This window comes from Cebidichthys violaceus, unplaced genomic scaffold (assembly GCF_023349555.1).
Source record: "Cebidichthys violaceus isolate CVI_PGR_0920_01 unplaced genomic scaffold, fCebVio1.0.p SCAF_37, whole genome shotgun sequence".
Classification (NCBI taxonomy): Eukaryota; Metazoa; Chordata; class Actinopteri; order Perciformes; family Stichaeidae; genus Cebidichthys; species Cebidichthys violaceus.
Window position 1 is genome coordinate 192,493 of NW_027176561.1, and position 12,441 is coordinate 204,933.

Sequence of the window (12,441 nt, forward strand, 5' to 3'; positions counted from 1 at the left end):
CTACTGTGCTTTTAAGCATCACAATGAGGATTACACAGGTGCAAAAGTACTGCGTGATCAGCTTATTAATGCAATTTTTTTTATTTTTTTATTTTTTTCAAGGCCAGGATATACATGAGCGTGGACTAAACAGGCCTTTGGATCAGCATTGTCTTCTGTTCCACACACACGATTCGATTTACACGTCCGGCAGCAAAAATTAATTTCTGTCGCGTTCATTTAGGGGGCGACAAAACAAAATTAGCATTCTAAAGAGCAAAGAGTCCCTCTCTTACAGCGCAGGCATATACAAAGCCTTCATTTCAAATGGCAGTGGGAAGGACAGAGGGAGCAATATTTTTTTTTAAAAAGAGGAGGATCCTCTCATATTGACCAACAAACCGACTTGAGCCATTTTTCAATTCCTTGCACTCCCAAATCCTCGATACAATTACTCTCCAATGATTTCCAGTAGTGCCAATCCTGCTGATTAACTCGCATCTAGATGAGGTGTTCTACAGGAAAAAAAGGAAACCTATTGACCGTCCGCATTGAGCTGTTTTACGCACAGTCACGTGCGCACATGCACAGTTGATTGTCCACACACACACACACACACACCGCCACTGTCCATCATCTGCAGTTTCTAGTACTATTAAGCCGAACGTCTTCCGTCCTCTTTTGTCTTGATTTCCTTCCTTCCTTCCTTCCTTCCATTAGAGTCTCGCCTGCATTTCTTCATCTGCGAGTTACTCAAGCGCATGAGCTCATCCTCCCCCATTACCGGAATCCACAGAAGAACTCTCGCAACGCTCTCCTTTTTCTACTTCCTCCACCTGTGACACAATGACCAAACTGTGCCATACCGATGCTAGAGGAGGAGGAGGAGGAGGAGGAGTGGATGAGGAAAGGAGGTGCTTGTCGGTGGGAGCAAGAAAAAGTAGAGCAGATACGTAACCCCCCCCAGGACCCCACGGGGGACGTATTGGAATGGCAACACCCCAGCCTCCTCCCAAAGAGAAATTTGACGTTCAGGGCGAATATTTAGTCACTCTGCAGCCGGCTGAGCCTCGCTCCGACGGCGTGCGCCGCTGTAGCTGCACTCCACCGGGCATAGCTGACGCCTATGGATGTGTGGAGGATGAAAGGAGATCCAGAGGGAGAGAGAGAGAGAGAGAGACGAACTTAAAGAGTGACCCTCAATCATTGTTGTGTGTTTGAGGGCCTGTCAGCTGGGCAGGTTTGGTGCTCATGCTTTAAGACAGGAACAAAGAGGAGGCTGCTTGGGGGAAGGGCAATGGAGGGGGAGATGCCTGGTTGGCTTTTATTCTAACATCAATGTGCATCAATGAGCAAATAGTCCCTGTGTGCTGAGAGGGACACATAATCCTTCTCTTTCTGTCAAATACCAAGATCAATAGATGGAGAGCCGATGTCACCGTCTGCACATGCCCAGAAATCGTGAATATTGCTTTCATTTCCCTTTCACTGCTTGTCTTGCGAGTGTTCGTTCGTTTCACTACTGGGATCAGACATTTTCTCATTCTCTGAACTCAATCCTCAATCCTCTTAAATATATCCTTTCAATTCTGGTGTTCAGTGTGTGTGTGTGTGTGTGTGTGTGTGTGTGAGTGTGTGTGTGTGTGTGTGTGTGTCCACCCATGACTGCGTATGTGAGCTGAACACACAACCTCTATTTAGCAGACAGAAGGAGAAGAGAGTAGCACAGGCAACTGTATTTTTGATGGGCCGTCGCGAGGCAGTGGCTTAATACAGCTTAGATGTCATGCAAAAAAAAAAAAGAAAAAAAAAAAGTCTAGGGAGATGCCAGAGGAGGACTTAAAGCAGCCCAGGATTGTCCTTGCTAGAGAAGCCAGCCATCACGGTCAAACCGAGGCAGCTAGCCGGACATGCAAACCGCAGCACATTTAAATTATAGGGCCCTGGGAGAGCTGTTAAGCAGAAATAAGAGAGGGAGAAGAAGGGAAAAAAAGGGGGGGAGATGGAGCGAAGAAAAAAAAAAAAAATCCCATTTCGATAATTACCGGGGCTCTATTTCCATAAAACATTTTTTTTTTTTTTTTTTGTATCTAACTCGCTCCACAAAAAGTCTGAAACAACCCTGGAAGCTGTCATGTTCTGCTCGGTCGGTCGGTTGGCTAGCTGCGAAAAAACTCCCCCAGACTCCTGATAAAAAGACGAAGTCATGAGGCGATCCGCTCAGCCCCCTGGTCTTCCATGAACACACACACACACACACACACACACACACACACACACACACACACACACACACTTCCTGGAAAACACCCGATCTGGAAAATGAGACCTCACATGGCCAAATCACAGGTGGGGGGTTGGGGGGGGGGGGGGGGGGGTATTAGAGATCCAGGGGTTGACACCCGCTTCTTCTCCAGCTAGCGCAGCGAGCAACCGCCCCGCATCTCCCCGAGGCTATTTTTGGGTGTATGGGCATATCAGTTATCATGTCAGACACTTTTAAGAGCTAAGTGCATTGATTGATTTTTGATAGCCCCAGAGTTAGGGGGGGGGGGGGGGGGGGGGGAATGAGGGGAAGCTTTTGTGTTCCTATTTTTCTAATCTTACTCGGATCCTTAATCTCTCCGCAATCTATATCATTCCATTCCGCTTCATGAATTATAAAGAGGAATCAATTTCTCGGGATAAAAACACACTAAAGCAGCTTTATGCCGGGTTGTTGTGGTTTTTTTTGTTTTTTTTTTAACCTTCTACCCCGCTGTCCGCCTCACGGTGGCCTTCCCTCTGCGGCCGCTGCAGGGTTACAATTAATATCGCACAAATACGAACGCAACAGTGACGCAAGATAAGCAATTCTTAAGGAAGAAAAAAAAAAAAAAAAGCAATAGTTTAAAAGCTTCATTCATAACGCTGATTAGAGTTATTAGAATGAATAACTTTAGTCGTAGCCTACGACGTCCGCCCGCTCTGCCTCGCTGCAATTGTACGGTTTATTGAAATAAGATCATTTCCACAATTCGCAAAACACTAAATATTCGGCTTCCGTCCGTATCTGATGACATTTAGCTTTTCAAAAACATATTCACTGCAGCCAGTCGTGTGACTCGTGATGCAAAGAGGAGCAAAGAGGGCAAGTTGAGAAATCAGCTCTTCTGTCCGCCTCTGGTGGAAAACGCCGGCCGCTCATTGGCTGATCCAGCAAAAGGAGTGCCAACGTGATGGGCATGGGCGCGCACACTTACTTACACACACACACACACACACACACACGCGCGCGCGCGCAGTCATCGGCTGCTGGCGCTACGAGACACATGCTGAGTTCACTCACACACACACACACACACACACACACACACACACACACACACAAACAAAACAAGGCCAGGATTTCCACCAGAAAATGATCAGCGGGGAATGAAGAGACTCCGAACCAAACTCCTCTATCTCCGATCAGCCCACATCCTCGTGATTAACAAAATACAAAACAAAAAAAAAAAAAAAAAATCTGACTTAACGCACGGCGTCGTTCTTTGGACAGACGCATCACTCACTTCGCCACCTTGTCCGGTTTTGACATCAGTCGACGGCGCATCACCGATGCACTTACGCACGTCTCGGTGTTGCCCAACGCCGCAAAAGGAAGTAGGTCTGAGTCAGTCAGTCAGCTGCAGAGTGTTTCATACGTCACACCGTCGCCTGTGTGTGCGTGTGTGTGTGTGTACTCAGCCTTATCGCCTCTCTTCTCGCTCGCTCTCGCTCTCTCTCTCTCTCTCTCTCTCTCTCTCCCTCTCTCCACACGGCCAGCGCCTGAGAACTCTCTGCCTCTTTCTGCTCTACTCTCACTATCTATCATTTTTTCTTTTTTCTTTTTTTTTGGCAGAGTCACGTCACGCTGACTCAAAACGCATCCTGCACTTCTGCCGGCCTGCCTACGGAGCCGTTTCACTGTAAGAGGAGCACAGGCCCCCCTATTGCGCGCACGCTAAGGCTTCCAGGAACCCTATGCTAATACCGAGCGAGACGGCTGTCATCTGATGATCCAGCACTATGTGTATGAGTGAGTGAGGCGACGCTGCAGTCACGGCGCACTTCCTGGAAACTTGCCTGTGTGTGTGTGCGTGTGCGTGTGTGCGTGTGAATGTGTGTTAGAGCATGAAATAAAACAGGAGGAGTGGAGCGAGATTACAGATCAAGGTATAAACAGAGAGGTGGCAGTGAGTGTTATATATGTGCTGCTGTGTCCTCTCTCAGCTCGCAAATAAGCCGTTCTTCTTAGGTGTTTCGCTCCCGGTTTCCTGCAGCGGCTTGCTTGCTCGCGCACACACGCACACACGCTATCACAGATGTTACTAGGATACAAGGGGTGTTGCTGCTTATTATATCCCAACAGCTCATGCTGGATGTCTAGCTTGGCTTGTTTAAGAGGCTGAGATTAGACAAGCAAAGAGGCTTGTGCAGCCTGCTCATCTCCTCTCTCTCTCTCTCTCTCTCTCTCTCTCTCTCTCTGTTTCTGTCATATCTGTCTGTTGCTCTGCACTTAACCGACGCTACAACCTCCGATATATCCACACACACACACACACACACACACACACACACACACACACACACAAGACCCAAAGCTCGGTTTGTATTGCAACCACGTTGCATTATTGCATAAACGGTCTCTTACCTGAGTTTCTGTGAGACTCTCCAAGGCTTGCATTACTGACTGCTCGGGTCTTGATGCTTGAGACTGCAAAGAGAGGAAAAGAATATGTATTAAGAAACTAAAAATAGTGATATGTAAAGTAATACATATGCATAAAGCTCATATATTTTTTTTTTTTATGGGGACTGCAAGCCAACACGGCCAGGTGAGCCTCACCATTAATCCTGCTTCGACTGTTGGTACAAGTGTTAACTTGCTCCCATCGGAGATGCCAAGGTCCTGGAGTTTGCCTGAACTTAGTCGCCTGAAGGGTTAAAAGAGAATAAGATAATTAGACGGTGCTGACAATATCTTCTCTCTTCAGACACAAACAGCCTTCAGCCAGGAGAGAGAGGGAGGGAGGGAGAGGGAGGGGGGGGGGGGGGTTTAGACAGAATTCAAAACTAGTTTGGAAAAGAGCCGTGGGTGAAAAAGCTCCATGAAAGAGAAGTATTGATTGGGCTGTCATATTTCAATTTGGAGTATAGTGGAGCTTGACAAGCGCTCGCAGTGGATATCTGGCACCGGTGCCACTTGCCTAAGTGGAGGTGAGTATTTTCTTTCGCCGTTTTCGAGTCGCGCTAAACGAGGAGCAGAAACTCCAGAACCGGAACCGCGCAACAGCTACGAGGGGAACGAAAAACAAAACAGCGTGGCGTGAACCCTCCTCTCACCACATGCAGGTCCGCTGCTCTTAAAAGGAACCGTAGTACGAACGGCTGATTCTGCAGAAAGTTTGATTTCCATAATGGCGTTTCTTGCTTTGCTCTGTTTTCGTGTTTTTGGTGCAGAGCACGGAGTTGCGTGCTCTCTATGAGGAAGTGGTCTTTGGACCGGTCACGATGCACCGAAAGCCCACCGCGGCCGAGGGATTGTTTCAGGACAGCCTGCTGTACAGGCATGACCCACATCTCACCCCCATGCAGCCGAACAAAGGCCCCTCAGCGCCCCGCGACGTGCTGCAGGTCTCCATGTTTGAGGAGCAGGAGGGGATTTTAAAAAAAAAAGGGGGGGGGGGGGGGGGTAGGTTTTAAAGGATGATGTGATTTAGTGGGTGATTACAATAGGTGGGAGGGGATTTGGGGGGGGGGGGGGCAATGCTGACTGTTTGCATGCTCTAAAAGCCGCCCTTCTCTATTTATCTATTTTACATAACACCACCTGCACTGTTGTACACCACCTATACTTTAGGAGTTATTCTGCTTCAGGAGCTCCACTGGCTATTACCATGTAACACCCAACCAACACGCAGGACACACAGGGACAAGTTCAAGAGAAACAATATATATGCCTGTGCAGCAGCAGCAGCAGCAGCACGGTAAATAAATTACAGGCTACCAAGTCCCCGTGACTTTCCTCATTAATGTTTAACAGGTCTGATTCCCAGAGCATTAGTAATTCAGTCAGGCTTCAGTGTTTATAACGAAGGAGGAGGGCATGAATCAATGCAACTCTGCAGATCGCCTCGTCAATACGGTGCCAGTGACCGGTGCGTCCCCGGTGCGTAATTCCAATACCCGTGCGTCCTGATCGGTCGGTGGTTTCCTTGAACGTATCGACGACCGACGCGGCCGAGAGTTCGCCTCCCGAGAGCTCTGCCTCGCATAAATCCGAAAGCATTAGAATAAAGAATATCGCTGCAGGCCCGGAGGGTGAACGCGGATCTATTCGCAATTTTTTTTTTTTTTTTTAAATAATACTGCGGAATAGTCTAAACATTACGGTAAACGTATAGCTGCCCTTTAAAGGGGGAAACAATAATGTTTATGATCTTTACCATATATAGAAAAGGCTGCAGCACTTCTAGGAAACAGGTTACAGTTACTCACGTTTCTTTGTGTAGCAGAGCGAGTCTCTCTCTCGGCACTTTGAGCCTTTGCGACAGCCTCCTCTTCAGTCCGTCCACGGTCTCCTCCTGGGGAAGGGAGAGCTCGAAGCGTGTGCCGGTGGTGGAGTGGATGTACAGATTCATGGAGGGCTCCGTCGGGACGGCCTCACAGGACGAAGCCCCGCGACTGGTGCAGCTCCGGGCGCTGGGGTGCTGGTCCATCCGATAACCTGTGGTTCAGAGGGAAGTGTTTTGGGGGGGAGAGAGACGAGCAGAGCCGAAGATGAAGCGGGGTTTTTGGGGTAGGGGTGGGGTGGGGGGTGGGGGGGGGAGGAGGATGGTGAAGCGGATCCGTCGCTTCGGCTACCGGCCCTTGTTGAAAGGCAGCATTCAGAGAGCTCCGAGAGTCCGAATACAACCCGGGTCCGTCTTCTCTCCGGTCGATATCATGAGAATATTCCCACAGGAAAGTCAACTAAACAAGGCTTCTCTCTCTCTCTGCTACACCTCCTTTTTTTCCCCCCTTCTTCTTCTTATTCTTTGTTGCTCACGTGCAAAGCAAAGAGTCTCCCTAAATGCTACATAGATGGGTAAAACGCAAGTATGTTGTCAGGAAAAAAAAATGAGCAAAAAAAAAAATTGCCACGGACGCTCATTTACACAGGCGGTTTACCTTTAAAACAAAAAAAAACGGGTTTATAATAGTAATAAAAAAAAAAAGAATATAAATTCCTCTCGGTGTTTTGTGAGCTTTAGATGAGAAAACACTCAGTCCGGGAGCTGCAAAGCCTCGTACGGTTTCGTGGAGAGAGAGAGAGAGAGAGGCTCTCCGCTGCGCACTCGTACCCACGGCGGCTCCTGTGAAATATCGACAATGAACGTTGTCCACAAAGTATCCCACTTCCACCGTCGATAAAAAAAAAAAAAAAGAAAAGAAGAAAAAAACCGCCCACAAGCCCCACAGCCGGCCCGGCCAATCACAGGAGAGCTCCTGTTAGAAACGCTGGCTGACTTAAGCCAATCGCGAGAAGGGATCCACACCCACGTGGAGGGCAGGCGAGTTTAGGCCATTCATAATAAATTACAGCATATAGGACGAAAATATGAGCCCCGTACCTCAGCAGCGGTGTCTAAGCTGAGGTCCGTGGTCCTTTAAGAAGCTCGCTGGGGCGTTTGAGTTAACTGAGGTATAAAGACGAGTTGTTTACTAACTAACTTGGGCAATTACTTACTTATTTTTACGAAGTAAATCGATAATAACTAAGTACCCAGCTAGTTTATTTTTTTTTCATTTCAGGTACCAGCTGTAGACAATGCTTTATGTTTGATCTTGTGCGGGAACAAATAGATCATTCATCATTAAAAGCACCTGCACGCCAGTGATCTCTACACTTGTTTAATCTGCACGATCAGAAGGCCCGTTGTTGCATTGACAGTGAAAAGCAAATAATATGCATATGACACAAAGTGCAAACGGTGGAAGTGCTGCACGTGTTCATTATTTGCAATAAATGTCTGGTGAGATGACAAAACTAAGCACAGGGACGTCCACACACCGAGGGACAGATTGGTAATTACCTAAACAGAGTGAGTCGGGGCTTTAACGTTGACGCAGGAGATACTCGGTCGCCACCCAGTGGTCGAAGGAGGAACCTCGACAAACTTGCAAGTGACTCACTTTTGCATAATGCAATTTTGGACTTTTACAGCAAACGTTTTTGTTTTTTTTTACCCGTCAGGAATATGACTTTAATAATTGTTGTTTGGAGCTCGATGATGAAATGAGCTCATTATGCTCTTAGCATGGTTGTCACCACCGCAGTGTGATCGAATAAAAAAGGTCCTTATTGCGCTTCAAAAAAAAAACACACACGACATCAGCAACGACTTACTGTCAGATACTAATTATAATTTACAGTACCGGTGACATTCTCCTGTCGTCGATACCGGCCCTTATTAAGTTAATCATGTCCGCGACATTTACATGGAAGGTGGCTCATCCAATCGCTTGACAACGTGCTTCTATCGATCCGCGATTGACTGCTTGTCTCCAAAATCCATTTATTAACCCACTGACACAATACGTAAAAAAAACCGGATAACACGGTAAACTTGTTCAAATGACTCAAAGAAAGAAAAAAAAAGAAAAGAAAAAAAAAAAGTTGGATATTAAAAATGCACTTACCAATTATTGTGGCGAGAACTTTAATGCTTCGCGCGAAAGTGTGTTGCGTTCCAGTGTGTTCCCCCAGCTGTGGCATGTAAAATAAACCCAAGTGGTGATAAAAAAAAAAATTATATATATAAAAACTCAAGAGATAAATCCAAAACACCTGAATATCCACTCGTGCGTGTCCCGGCAAACGCACCAAGACCTCCCGACCAATAAGGAGCTGCGGTTACGTCCTCTGCGTTGTGAGCGCGCCGGCGTCTGTCTCGGTTGTGAGAGCTCAGCACGGGAAGGTGAGACACCTCTTTAACCGACTCTTCTCGGATATGGGCGGAGTGTAAGTGTTCTCGTTATGTCAGCATGGGATTTAAGGTGGCCTCGCTCCCCGCCCCCCCGCCCTACACCTCCTCCGGTAACTCGCCTCAGATGTCCAGCCGCGTGCCCGTCAGTGGAGGGGGGGGGGGGGGGGGGGGGGGGGAGACATAATGTGTCCACGCAGAGCCCGCAATAGATACCAAAAAACTGTGTCAATGCGCGCGCGGCTCTCTGAGCAGCAGCTGAAGCTTTTTTTTTTTTTTTTTTTAAATAATGGACGCTGGAGATGTAAATAGTAACAAAACACCCGCCGGTCTTGTTTTATTCCACCTTAACAAAAACAGATAACGAAGCGGACGCTTCGGCGGCGCGAGGGGCGTTGCCAGTGTTTGACGACACGAGAGGGAGAAATGTCACCGGGCAACAGAGAGCAGGTAAACAGGCTCCATGGAGACGAGGACACGTCCAACTGATAAACAAAAACTTTTCTGGCACGATTAGTTTCTGTGATTTCGGGGAACTGTGCGCATCTGTTGGGGAATCTTTATGGGCATTTGTCAAAAACATGAGGGAAGTCACTTATGTTACCAGTCCGTCAACTTCCTTTTTATACAACATAAAAAAAATTATATTTTCATTCTATACTCAAGTGAAAGTAGAGATGGACCTAAATAGAAAATATGCTCAATGACAAGTGACAGAATGCATTACATTGTTTTGCAAGTATTGTCAGTTAAAAAGTACTTTAAGTATTAAAAGTAAAATAACTAATTATGGCCATAGGTTATTATTACTGATACTCTGATATTATAATGACATCATAACATGTGTTTTAATGTGTTATTATCTGCTTATAGCATTATATAATCATAGTTATAAGCACTCCTGATGATTTATTACAATCATTTAATTAAAAACTGCTTTTTAATAACGTTTAAAGTCAAGAATCATGATATTTCATAATTACAGGTCAATCAGTGACATTTTAGATTGCATGATTTTTTTTTTTAGTTCACATTACATAAAGCAAACACTGAACACTACAATCACATTATAATGCATTATAACAGGGATTTATAATGCATTATAATAGATCATGTTTTTCAACTATGTGAATTATGATCCAATGCAAAAAAAAAACAAAAAATGTCAGTGAGTGACAATCATGAAGCGTTATGATGCAGGACCTTATAAGTCATTTGTATAAAGTGTTATGATTATTGGTGCAGCTCATTATGATTTATTATGGGTGCTTACGACTATAATTATACAGCGCTATTGGCACATTATGTGGCATTATTAGCATGTTTCGAATGCATTACAGACACGGGCGTCACAGAGAGTGTCGCCGTCACGTCCGTGTAGCTCAGATACGTGATAACCATCGCCATACGGTTCACCTCAAGGACAGGAGAGAGAGAGAGAGAGAGAGAGAGAGAGAGAGAGAGAGACGTTGCGTAAAGCACGCTACCGATGCACCGGGCATGAAACCGCCCTCCTCTTCAAGCCTCGGGACCGGCACGGACTCTCCGTCTTGATTACAGAGACACACAATGTGCAGCGGGCGCTGTGCCCCGGCAGCGTGTTATCACACTGTCTGAGAACTGAATCATCCCTGTGTGTGTGTGTGTGTGTGTGTGTGTGTGTGTGTGTGAGAAAGATAGAGAAAGCAGAGTGTGTTCGAAAAGAAACATCTCCCAGAGACTCCACGAGTTAGCAGACAAAGGTCTCTGTCTTTGCCCGGCACTAACAGCTTTATCTGTCTCCATCTCTTTCTGTGTGTGTGTGTGTGTGTGTGTGTGTGTGTGTGTGTGTGTGTGTGTGTGTGTGTCTCTCTCTCTCTCTCTGGGGGAAGATGCTGACTCAGATGAACAAAGTGAAAGGAGTTTGGTTAAACTCCCTCCTGTGCTTTGCAACGCAACCCTTTGTTAGGAGTTCCAAAAAAAAAACCGCTGCGCTTTTTGAATTATGTCGCCTCGCATAGCTTGTTTTGATGCTTGTCGTGCTGGCGGGACCCTTGTGTGTGTGTGTGTGTGTGTGTGTTGGAGGTGTTCAGTGCACAGCGGAAGCTAATGTGTGTTTGTCACTCCGGCCGCGAGAGAGTCAAGTTCTTCTTTCAGCCGTGAGGCGGCTCGAGCTGTGCCTGTCAGCAGGTCTGGCTGTCAGCACGACTCCGGGTCGTGCAGAACACCCTGACCTCGTTTTTTTCCGACCGAGTTAAGACCTCGTAGTCGAGCAGACAATCCGATGTGTTTCATCACAAACGGTGCGTAACGTCGATTTTCTCATTCTGGAGAAAGAAATGTCCTGGAAAGTGATTTCAACATTTTTCCCTTTCGACTGAGAATGAACTACCGGGCTATCGAGCCCAAAAAAAAAAAGTGGAGAACATTGCCATCTGATAGAGCTAATCGTGTATTTTGGACATGCGTCACATCACCTGGAAGCACATGCAGGTTGGACACACATAACGGTTGAATACCGTTTAAATTGGTTAGCATGTTTAGTTCAGGCGCTAAAGCTCACATGCTTGCTAGCTTGTTTTGGCCGCAAAGGGTTAAGGTTCGTGCTTCAACTCTAAATGCGATTGATTTTAAACGTGTGTAGAGAGAGTGGGATGACAATGAATGGGAGGCCGAGGTCACAACGATGAATGGGAGGCCCAAAACTCCGGCTGGCTACACGCTGGCTAGGCTAGGCGAACGGAATGTATTTTTGGCGTCCGTCCTACCAGCTACATCATCGCTACAAATATCCTGGAAAAGTCCTGGATCCCTAGAAAAGAGCAGCCCCCCCCCCATCCCCCCTGGAAAATGTTTTTTTTATGTATTTTGGGTGGAGACCTAATTTTCGGCACGTCATTTGTTTTAATCCACAGCAGCTAGTACGGTATGTCCCCTCATTCTATCTGCGCTAATGTGACGAATCACAATCTGATTGAGGAAAAAACAATGGTGTTAATGCACAAATTTATCATCGGCAAGCCAAATGCCCCCCCCCCCCCCCCACCCCCCACCCACCCGTGTGTGTGCTGCATGGTGCAGCAAGATGCACATGGGTAAGCCTGTGATGGAGGATGCAAGAGCAAACCCCATATGCAGCTACATGATAATGCATCACACATACTTCTGGGAAGAGTTTATTGACAAGGGAGGAAGGCCGTGTGGGCGGGTCGTAAACATTTCTCATTGGATATCAGATCTGGTGGGACAGAGCAGCCGGCGCGTGATTGTGTGTGTGTGTGTGTGTGTGTGTGTGTGCGCGCGCGCGCACCCGAGTTTGTATATGTGATTACGTTGCTAGTGTGTGGGACATGCGTGGGCGTGTATGTGTGTGAGTGTGTGTGTGTGTGTGTGTGTGTGTGTGTGTGTGTGTGTGTGTGTGTGGGTGAGCAGCATTCCTATCCATCAAAGTCACCAGTGGGCCGCCCTCTGCCTCGGGAGAAAAATGAACCATGCC

General features: G+C 46.9%; 1 long non-coding RNA gene across 1 annotated transcript; it reads right to left on the reverse strand.

The window, feature by feature from the left end:
- Positions 1–2,531: 2,531 nt before the first annotated feature.
- On the reverse strand, positions 2,532–8,964 carry LOC137884241 (uncharacterized). The gene is made up of 4 exons (XR_011104715.1): positions 8,683–8,964; positions 6,499–6,727; positions 4,847–4,934; positions 2,532–4,714 (listed from the first exon to the last, which is right to left on the reverse strand). It is a non-coding gene; the product is annotated as an uncharacterized lncRNA (long non-coding RNA).
- Positions 8,965–12,441: the final 3,477 nt, after the last annotated feature.